At 35.8% G+C, this 11,342-nt stretch overlaps 1 protein-coding gene across 15 annotated transcripts in view; it reads left to right on the top strand.

Annotated features, from left to right (window-relative positions):
- Window positions 1–11,342, top strand: part of BAZ2B (bromodomain adjacent to zinc finger domain, 2B) — a 331,540-nt gene that overhangs the window by 40,006 nt on the left and 280,192 nt on the right. For 14 of the 15 annotated variants that reach the window (XM_014534089.1, XM_014534091.1, XM_014534101.1 and 11 more), the window contains exon 4: window positions 10,894–10,998. The gene's annotated coding sequence lies outside the window, so the exon portion shown is untranslated. The remainder of the gene's footprint in view (window positions 1–10,893; window positions 10,999–11,342) is intronic. The other variant, XM_014534088.1, reaches the window with a different exon arrangement.

The following is an 11,342-nucleotide window of genomic DNA, read 5'->3' as shown; positions in this document are numbered from 1 at the left end:
TAATGTAAATATCTGGTATGCAGGATGGTCTTAGGCGACCCCTGTGAAAGGGTAGTTCAACCGCCAAAGGGGTCTCGACCCACAGGTTGAGAACCGCTGGTTTATAGGGCCAGAATAAAGCAGAAATTGAAAACCCTTAGGATCAATCAAACTCTGTGATCCAACCAAACCTTTACAAGTATATTTCATTACATGCTCATCATCAAATCAGCTCTTTTTCATGTAATATGGAAAAGACCTGGCCTGGAGACCAGCTTTTATTGGCAACAACATTTAGTACAAAGATATCAAGAGTTCAAGAATCAATAATTAACAAGAATCAAAGAGCATCTTTCCAAGTTAGAGAATTTGTCTGTGAAATTTAATAACAGATATTCTTAGAGCTGTAAGAAGCCCTGTACACGAGTCATCTATTAATGGAAATATAATTTTAATAAAATATAAACCACATCTTTATAACAAATATCCTCATAGATAAGACATGCCTTCAGATTTCCACTGGTTGAAGAGTTAATTTTACAATGTTTTCATTTATCATTGTGGACAATAAAGTACAATTTTTTAATTGAGAACTTCTAGGGTTCATCACCTAATAATCCATGTAATTTTGATGCTAATGTCAAAATATTTTTCAAAAGTTCATTTTATTTCTTATATTATGAGACAAGGAACTTTTAATATGTGTGAGTTTCAGATTTCCTCAGATAGAAAGAACTTAGTCTGGGAGGTTGTTCTCAATAGGATAAGCAAATATTAGAGCAAACATCAGCCTAATGGGAAAAGAAGAAAGTCCCTCCAGCGAACAGAGAAGAGCTTATCAAATAGGAGGATGTCATGTAAGCCATGTCTGAGAGCTAGAGAAGAATAAAGGTGTGTGTGCAGATAGGGAGGGGGTTTATTCAATTTGGAAAAGGATGAGCAACCTGCAATTATTGCTTGTGTACTAAGACTTGAGGAAAGCAATGAGAGGAGAGATGGATGGTCAAGAAGGTTGATTAAAACCTGTGTTTACCAAACAAGGAGATGCACAGAAAACTGCACATTGCAAAATATAACTTTCCTAATAGCTTTCATTGTGTTTGACGCAGACCAAATGATAAATGAATATTTAATTTACATCTCCAAAAATACTGCCAGAGGCCTCTCTATGATGTGTTGTTGAGAAGATAAGTATAGATTTAAAACCTGGGAACAGCTTGTGTAAACACAATGAAGTTTAGTATTAAGAAAATGCCATGATTATTTTGTAGTGACAGCTGCCTTTTATGGAGCATAGATAATGGGCCAGGCTCTATTTGAAACTCTTTTGTTATATTATCTCATTCATCATTTCTGCAGCTTTAAGATATGGCAGACCAGAGAGTTGGGATGCTTAAGCAACTTGCCCATGGAAGCGAGCCTGGTTAGTAAGAGGCTCCACACATATCTGAGCCTGAGGCTGACTCTCTATGCTCTTTCATCTCTGCTGCACTCCTCCTCCTCTTATTTATAAAGATTCCTTTTATAAGATAAACAAACATCCTTGATTTGTGCTAAGTATAGTTTTCATACATTCCTTAAATGCATTTCAAAAGAACATTTGGTTTGGTTCACCAGTAGCCTGAAAATTATTGAAGATTGTACTTTTGATATTGCTAAACTAATCTTAAAAACTGTTTACACTCCCAAGCTAAAATGGATAGCTGAGAAAATTATTTTGTTACCTTAGGAAAATTGCAAGTTTAAAATAAAAAGAAGAAATATTGAATTGAATTATTTGTATTTTCATCCCTTGAATTTAGCACAATGCTTGGTACATAGTGAGCTCTCTGTGTTTTGTTTTGTTGTTGTTGTTGAAGGAGGAAATACTGTTTTGTACTCTAAATTCAACAAACCATTTAATTTTCATTGGATAACTCTGTACAGAAATTCACACTCTTAAGTACTTCTAAGTTTTCTCTGTACTTGAATGGCATCATATAATTGGATTATCTTCATCTTAGCCAAAAGCTAGCATATTATTAAAACAAATACTAGAGAAAAATGTAAATTATAAACACTATGAAGATTAAGACCAGCTCACCCAAATCCCTTAGCTAAAATAATTTCCTCTGTGAATACAAATGATTCCATCGCTAATTTCCTACATCTGATATTAAGGAGAAAATACCATTTGAAGTCCAATAGACAAAGCAATAGTCACACTACCAGGGAAAAAGGCACTCATGAAACGTCATTCAGCAAGTTATAGGTTATGAAGTAAAGGAGAACATCTTATAAAAAGAATCGAGGGAAGTCAGTTATAAATCATTCAAAAGCTGTTCATTCATTTTAAATATGAATATTGCCTAGGGACATGACTTTGTGTTGTTGGTAACACCATCCCCCTGTACACATTCATCCTTATCCTTACACTCAACCAGTATGTATTCATCAGAGCTGCCACCCATCATAACTATCATTTGGCTCTATAGGCTACCCCGGATGTAAAATATTTAATAACTGTGTTAACATTGTAGAACTATGTAAATGAAGTCACAATTAATTCAAAGGACAGCCTTATTCTTCACCTGACTGTAAGGGGATTTCCAGACTCATTTATGTGGTTAAACCAGAGGGTGGGTTAATGTAAAGTTTGAAACAGAAGTGCAGTACTCACACCCCTGCAAATCCCTCCTGACAGAAGGTGAGATTAGCACATTCTTGACTTTGCAGTTCCTCTTTCCACTTCCTACTCAAATAGTAACTAATCAAAGTAGTTTTGGGGTTTCAAATCTCAAAAGCAGGCTTGCTGTCTGGGTCCATTAGCTGAGCTTGTTGGAGCTAATTGCCAAGCACGCAGGTCCTGGGTTTCATTCTGATATGAGTTGGTAAAGCTTTGCACAGAGAAAAACTCCATACTGTGGCCAGACTGTGGTTAAAGCCAGGGAAGGAGACCTCTTGGGAACAGATGTGCAACTCAGTCCATGTAACCTCATCGTCATTCCTGACTAAACAACAGTCTTCTCCTACTGGCGGGGAAAATCATTTCTAAAAACGATAAATGGTGTGTAAATGAGAGATCCTGCAATTTGAATCTTACTGTTCCTGTCTATGAGCTTCTATAATTCCTTTTTAACTTTTGATTATCATCTAATAGCAGCAGCATTTTTTACTTTCGCCTGTTATTATATTAGCGATATTCATCAGCAGTTTCAGTGAATGGAAGCATTAGGCTTTGCACAGCAAATTTTAAATACTAGATTGGCTCCCTTTTGTTTCCTGCTATACATTTCTTGTAGTATCACATGCTGTGTACTTAGTAAATGCTAATTCAGGCCCTATTCATCTAAGCCAAATATATTTACAAAGTAATGTATGCTGCCAATAGATTAACTAACTAACTAACTAAATAAATAAATAAATAAATAAATAGGGAAACAATAGAATCATTGCCAGTAAGTCCAGAAAAAGATAAGGATGACTAATATTGTCATGCAATTTTTACACAACACAAAGAATTTATAGGCATAAATATTGGAAAAGGAAGAGGGGTAACTATTTGTTTGCAGATGGTATAATTCTATATTCATAAAACCCCAAAATGTAAACTAAATGGAAAAGCTAGTAAAAGTAGTAAGAGCATTTAAATAGCAGGTTATAAACTTAACAAAAAAAAAATTAACATCACATGAACATAGAAATAAGCAGAGATGTAATGGTAGAGAAGAATAAATTTTCAATAGCAAAAGAAAAATAATGCAGCAAAAAAAGATCTAAGCATAAATCTAATACAAAATGCCTAAAACCACATGAGACAAAATATTTTATTTATTTATTTTAAAAATATATTTTATTGATTTTTTTTTACAGAGAGGAAGGGAGAGGGATAGAGAGTTAGAAACATCAATTAGAGAGAAACATCGATCAGCTGCCTCCTGCACGTCCCTTACTGGGGATGTGCCCGCAACCAGGGTACATGCCCTTGACCAGAATCGAACCTGGGACCCTTCAGTCTGCAGGCCGATGCTCTATCCACTGAGCAAAACCAGTTAGGGCTGACAAAATATTTTAAAGAAGATATGACTCAACATAAAGACATGTCATTTTTGGATATAAACCTTATCATCAAAAGGAAAATTATTCTTTTTTTAAAAAAATATTTTTTATTGATTTCAGAGAGGAAGGGAGAAGGAGAGAAAAGGAGAGATCAATGATAAGAGAGAATCATTGATAGGCTGCCTTTTGCATGCCCCACACTGGGAATCAAGCCTGCAACCCGGGAAATGTGCCCTGACTGGGAATTGAACATGACCTTCTGTTTCATAGGTTGAATGTCAATCACTGAGCCATAATAGCTGTGCTTAAGTTAATTTATAAATTGAAATTTAAGCCTCAATACAAATACCTTCTGGGTTTTTTTGTTGAGAGCAAGAAAAAAATGGACTATAAAGTTTATTAGGTAGAAACCAAAAAAGCAAGAATAACCATGAATATTATGAAAAAGAGTAATAAGGGGAGGCTAGTATTTCCAGATATTAAAATATATAATACACTCACTATAATTGAAATAGTAGTTCCAGCCTACTAAAATACAATTTAAAAGTCTATTATTAGACTCAAGCATATTTGTAAAAATAGGATTTAAGATCAATGGGGAAAGAAATACTTTTAAATAAGTATTATTGGGATAAACTAGACAAACATATAGGGAAAGCTATAAATGAAAAGTTTATCACACCATACACCAGAGTAAATTCTGAATTGAACTGTGAAAAATGGAAATGTACAAAATGAAACCATATAGGTACTAGAAAAAAATATGGAAGAATTCCTGTATTATCTAAGAGAGGGGAAATTTTTTAACCACATTAATAAAATAAACTTGATAAAATTGACTATAGAAAAACAAAAAATTAACTTTTAGTTTAATAATAAGTATTTGATTTTTAAAATTTATCTTTATTGTTGAAAATATTACAGATGTCTCCTTTTTTCCCTCATTGACCCCACTCCACCCTGTACTCCCATCCCCTCCAGGCCTACCTCACTATTGTTTGTGTCCATGGGTTATGCTTATATGCATACTTGAGGCCTGGTGCACAGATTTGTGCTCCAGTGGGGTCCCTCAGCCTGGCCTGCGCCCTCTCGCAATCCGGGACCCCTCGGGGGATATAGTAGTGTGCAAACCAGCAGGAGGCCCGGGAGAGGCCTGAGCCTGGACCGGGCACTGCGCTGCTCCCACTCATCCCAGCCCCACTGCGCCTACCACAGCCGCCATTTGGTAGTGCTGCTGCCGAGGCAGGAGAAGCTCACACCATTGCAGCTGCACTTGCCAGCCTTGAGCTCGGTGTCTGGCACCCATCAGTCAGCTGAGCGACACTCCCACTGTGGGAGTGCACTGACCACCAGGGGGCAGCTCCTGCATTGAGCGTCTTCCCCTTGGTAGTCAGTGCGTGTCATAGCGACAGGTTGACTGGTCGTCGTTCGTTTGCTTAGGCTTTTATACATATAGAATAGAGGCCCATTGCATGAAGAGATTCGTGCAATAGGCCTTCCCTTCCCCTGGCTGCCGGCATCGGTTTTCCTCCGGCACCCAGGACCCAGGCCTTCACTCCAGCCGGAGCCTTCAGTCTTCGCGGCTCCAAATGGAGCCTTCAGTCTTCGCTCCACTGCTTTGCGCCTACATATGCAAATTAACCGTCATCTTTGTTGGGTTAATTTGCATGCTCTCCTGATTGGCTGGTGAGCGTAACGGAGGGATGGTTAATTTACATGTTTGTCTATTATTAGGTAAGATAGATTTTCCTCATGTATAGTCGCACATTCCATTGTCATATTTTATTAGTCTCTTAAAATGTGGATTACTTCCTTAGCTTTTCTTTGTCTTTTATGAAAATAACATTTTTCAAGTGTATAATCCAGTTGTTTTATAGTTTTGTTAAAATTGGGTTTGTCTTGTTTTCTCATTAAATTCAGGTTATGCATTTTTGATAACTTTATTGAAATATTAGAGGCCAGATGATGAAATTCGTGCAAGAGTAGGCCTTCCTTCCCCCGGTTGCCGGCACCAGTTTCCCTCTGGCACCCGGGACCTGGGCTTCCCTTGCAGACCTGGCTTCATCCAGAAGGTCGTATGGAAGGACGTCTGGTCTAATTAGCATATTACACTTTTATTATTATACATATTTCAAGTTTTATAAAATTGACCCACTTAAAATATGTGCAGTTTAGTGGTTTTTAGTATATTTAGAATTGTACAACCATCATTACTATCTAATTTCAGAACTTTTTCAAACCCCAAAATGATATTACCGGTCATCGAAATTCCTGCTCCTTTTCTCACCTCTACCATTCCAGTGCTAGGTAACCACTAATTGATTTCTGTCTGCATGGATTTGCCTGTTCTAGACATTGCATGTAGTAAATGGGATCATAAGTATATGGGTTTTTAAAAAAAATAGTTATTGATTTTTTTCAGAGAAAGAGGAAAGGAGAAAGAGAAACAACAATGTGAGAGTGAAACATTGACTGGCTGCCTCCTGCATGCTCCCTACCAGGGAACAAGCCAGCAACCCAGGCATGTACCCTGACTAGGAATTAAACCCACAACGTTTCAATGCATTTGGATGACGGCCAATCAACTGAGACACACCAGCCAGGGCAGCATATGTTATTGTTTTTTAGTGGTTTCTTTCACTTAATGTTTTTAAGGTTCATCCTCATTGAAACAAATATTGGTATGTCATTTTTTTATTACCAAATAATATCCCATTGTAGGGATAATACCCCATTTTGTTTATCAGTTCATCAGTTGATGAACAGGTAGGTTCCATATTTTGGCTATTGTGATTAGTGTTTCTGTGAGCATTCATGCAGATGATTTTGTGTGGACTTATGTTTTTAATTCTTCTGGGTATATACCTTGAGGTAGAATTTCTGGGTCACATGGTAACTTTATGTTTAGCATTTTGATGAACCAAAAACTGTTTTTTAAAGCAGCTGTAACATTTTATCTACCCACTAGCAATGTAAGGGTTCCCATTTCTCTACATCTTCACCAAAACTTGTTATTGACTACCATTTTTATTTTAGCTATCCTAGTGGGTGTGAAATGATATCTTACTGGTTTTGACTTGGATTTCCCTAATAACTTATGATATTGAACATCTTTTCATGTGCTTATTGGTCACTTATACATTTTTTTTTGAGAACTGTCTATTTAGATCCTTTGCCTATTTTTATTTTTTTTAACAGTAAGTTCTTTATATATTCTGGACAAAAGTCCCTTGTTAGATATATTATTTACAAATATTTTATTCCATTTTGTAAGTTGTCTTTTCACTTTCTTGTTTGCTTCCTTTGAAACATAAAAGTTTCTAATTTTAATGAGGTTTAATTTATGTGTTTTTTTCTTTAATGTTTGTGCTTTTTGTGGTTATATCTAAGAAATCATTGCCTAACCCAAGGTCATGAGGATTTACTCTTATGTTTTCTTTTAGGAGTTTTATAGTTTGTGCTATTCTATTTAGATCTGTGATCCATTTTTGAGTTAATTTTTGTGCATGGTGTGAGGTAGAGGTCCAAATAATTCTTTTGTATGTGGATATCCAGTTTTATCAGTGCCATTTTTTCTTTTCCCATTGAATTATCTTGGTACTCTTGTTAAAAATCAATTTACCATAGCTGTTAGTATTTATTTTTGGTTTCTCAAATTGTTTCCATTGATCTGTATGTCTTTCCTCATGCCAGTACCACATTGTCTTGATTCCTGTTGCTTTGTAGTAAGTTTCAAATTTTGGAAGTGTTAGTCCTCCAACCTTGTTCTTTCTTTTTTACAGCATGGTTTTGGTTTTCTCAGTTCCCTTGTGGGTTTCATGTGGATACTGGAATCAGCTTTCTAGGTTGGGGGACGTATCTCAGAATTGAATGGGAATTGTGCTGAATCTCTATCAATTTGGGGAATATTGCCATTTTAATAATGTTAAGTATTTGAAGCCATGAACATGGGGTATTTTTACATTTATTTAGAGCTTCTTTAATTTTTTTCAACAATGATTTGTTGTTTCAGGTATACAAGTCTTGTACTTCTTTTGTTAAATTTGTTTCTTGGTATCTCATTTTTTGAGCACTTTTTTTCCTTTCCATTACAAGATATTTTACGCTTGTCTTGTACATTTTCTTTCTCAGCCTTAATATGAGCCATTTCTCCAAGGAGCCCTGGATTATCAGTATGATCTAAAATACTAATTTTAGAAAGGAAACTAAAGCCATCGGAGTTTAAATATCTTGTTTGTTGGCTTTCTGCAAATACTATTGTCCACTGAAATGAGCCAGATTTCTTTGGAGAAAACTGCTTTCATGTTTGCAGTCAGGAAAAATAATAGTGCTCTGGAATATATTATTGTGAGAAGCAAGAATACTTTCCAAGATGCCTGGAAGTACCGACAAAGATGCCAACTTCAAAGATCTGTTATTGGCTAAATTTTGATAATTCAAACATGAAAAAAAAAGACCATGATTATAATAACTGGAACCAGTTGAATTTGTAAAAAGCTCTAAGTTCAAGATGATGTTCAAAAGGAACAAATTGTGCTCAGTAGAGTCATACCTGTAAATGTATCGGAATCTATGATCCCAAATTAGAGATTATGCAGCACAGTGACGATGTGTATACCAAAAGTATATACCTCACGGCTACTGGCTAAGTGATAATTCACCAAGGATCAAGGAATGGACTCTGGAGAAATGGCTTGCTGGTCCTTAGAATGCTTGATGTAAGAACTTACAAATGTGGTTACAAGTATATTAAGGGAACCTTCAAAGAAGTTTGTGGCCTGCTTTTAGACAAAGCTTGGGGTTTGACCTGTAACTCACCTGCCTCCCAATAAACTCCCAGAAATATGCTAAGTGTATGCTGTGTACTTACAAGGTTAGCTGGCAAAACTTCCCCAGAATTTTAAGCAATGGGAGGAGTCATAACAGTCCCCTTCCTCCAGAAAAATAAAGTAGGTGCTGCTTATCCCTGGAAAACCTTCACACTGTTTGGTTAGTATCACTGCCAACGTGTATTTCAACAAGGATTCTAGGGAGCCAGGATGCTGCACAAGATGCAGTGTTATATAATTTCTATCTCATATTTAATGAAAATCACACAATTCTATTTTTATGGTTTATCTTTTCAAATTGAGAGAATTATAATAAAGGAAAAGTAGACAATATTGACAGTGGTTGAAGATTATTTATGTAGAATGCGATCCCTTGGAATTAGTGATTACAAGGTTACAATTTGTGTATTTAACTAGTAGGATAATATAAATTAGTTAAATTATAATCCTTACGTATATTCACAATTATTATACCATTTCATCTTTATTTTTTAAATATGTTTTTTATTGATTTTTAGAGGAAGAGGGAGAGAGAGAGAGAGAGAGAGAGAAACATCATTGATGAGAGAGAATCAGGGATTGGTTGCCTCCTGCAAATCCCCCATTGGGGATGGAGCCCACAACCGGGGCATGTACCCTTGACCAGGAATCGAACCTGTGACCTCCTGGTTCCTAGGTCAACGCTCAACCACGAAGCCACACCGGCCGGGCCATCTTTATTTTTAATTCCACAAATCTTTATTTTTTTCTATTGATTATGAGAAGTCTTTTTAAGCAAAATTACTATTTTCTTGCCACTAGAGAACCATTCTTATATACAAAAATACAGAATGTTTACTTATATGGAAAGTTAAATAATGTTGACTATACCATGTTAACAATATATGCAAAAAGAAAAAAAAGAGGAATAGGGTTCCTGAAATGAACATGAATTGAAGAATTTTCAGTTCTCTCTGAAGTCTGACAGCATGACTATATCCTTGGGCAGCTACCGAGAGAACCATTGTAAGAGTAGTTTAACAATATTAAATATATTAGTTGGTTTACAAAAGGACTTACTCATATGATTATAAACTCTATATCCCTGAGAAGTGGCCATTAGCAGGGAAAATACATGCTGAAAGGCAATTAGCATAAGCATTTCTGGTCTTTGATCTCGGTGACATAAGTATATCAGATTATTTACTAAGAATATGTGAACACTTTGTTTCTACTAGTTTGACCAATATCTTGAGTATTTTTGAGAAAAAGAGTTCATGTTCACTGATTCAGTAGACTTCTGAAAACTTCAGAAAGACTGGACAATTCTCTTTTGTATAATTGGTAAAATCACCACTAAAAGTATAATTATCTGATCTGATCTGTTCTCTGCTTTTAAAAGTGGAAACTTTTACTTTTGAACTTATTTAAAAATATTATAAACTTGAACAAGAATTTGACATAGCACCTTCTAGGTAGGAAGAGGGTAGTTTTTAATGCCTTGTGTAGTGTGCTGCTAAGTATTTTCTCTCTTAATGTGCCTCTCTCCTTCATGTATGCTTTTACTTGTAATGGTCCTCTGAGAGAATTATTGTATTGCAAAGGAGCTCTAATGTCTCAATTGAATGATAAAACATAAACTTGTAAATCAGTAGTTCTGACCATGCCAACATTGACAGCTGATGAGTGAAGAAAGTATATAGTAAGGGAGGGCCAGAGTTAGAGGACTGATATAACAGAAAATCAAGGGATGAGGCATGTTGAAGTGCAGCTTAGAACCATGAGGGCTATTCTATGAAAACTATACTGAGACACATTATAATATGAAACCCCAAGATAAGAGAAAATCACAAAGGCAGACAGGAGAAAAGTGATGCTTTACATACAAAAGAACAATGATTCAAACGTTAACAGATTTTTCCATCAGAAATCATAGCAGCCAGACTTTAAAGCTAAAACAGTAAATTGGTCAGCTCAAAATTCTGTGTCCAGTGAAAATATTTTTCAGAGATGATTGAAAAATTAAGATAATTTTATTAATGGAAAACTAAGAAAAATTTGTCTCCAGCAGAACTGTACTACAAGAAATGGTGATGGTAGTTCTTCCAAGAGAAAAGAAATAATATTACAGAAAACTTGGATATTCAGGAGCAACTGAAGAGAATAAGAAATGGTAAGTATCTGGATAAAAATTAAAAAGTATTTTTATCCTCTTCAGTTCTTTAAAAGGACATGGATGTTTAAAGTAAAATTATAACATTGTCCTTGGTGTTTTCAATGTGTGCAGATGTAATATATAAATGTATATAAATAAATGTATGTAAATAAAATCTACACTAATAAAAGAGAAACATGGTAATTAGCGTACGACCGCTACCCTTTTCATTGGCTAATCAGTGAGTATATGCAAATTAACTGACAACCAAGATGGCGGCCGGCAGCCAGGCACTGAAGCGAGCAGGGAGGCTTGCTTGCTGCAGATTCCAACGTTCTCCGCCTCACTTGCCAGCCTCTCAG

This window comes from Myotis brandtii, unplaced genomic scaffold (assembly GCF_000412655.1).
Source record: "Myotis brandtii unplaced genomic scaffold, ASM41265v1 scaffold125, whole genome shotgun sequence".
Classification (NCBI taxonomy): Eukaryota; Metazoa; Chordata; class Mammalia; order Chiroptera; family Vespertilionidae; genus Myotis; species Myotis brandtii.
This window is presented reverse-complemented; position numbering and strand designations above follow the sequence as displayed.